Source organism: Alligator sinensis, unplaced genomic scaffold, assembly GCF_000455745.1.
Source record: "Alligator sinensis unplaced genomic scaffold, ASM45574v1 scaffold939_1, whole genome shotgun sequence".
Taxonomy (NCBI): Eukaryota; Metazoa; Chordata; order Crocodylia; family Alligatoridae; genus Alligator; species Alligator sinensis.
The window spans coordinates 948,252-948,578 of NW_005841995.1; positions in this window are offsets into that span (position 1 = coordinate 948,252).

Genomic DNA, 327 nt, shown 5'->3' on the forward strand with positions numbered 1-327 from the left:
TTACCTTTTTTTGCATCTTTAGAAAGATATTTATCAAATTAGAGAACAATGCTAGATAGAAGGAGGTCTAAAAAATGTGATTTCATACATGAAATTAATGTTTGAATAAGAAAGTTAAAACATGCTGCTGCTTTGAACAGGATACTGTTACTAATATTATTTTGTCAATTAATATTATTGTATCAGTTAATAAGTAGTAAGTTCCAAAGCATGACAAAAAGATAAATGAGCAGTGGTAATTTTCCAGTGAGAAGAACATTGAATTATTTTTTACTTCTGGCTACTTTAAAAGCACAAACTAGAGGTCTTGTCAAGAATTCTGCATTT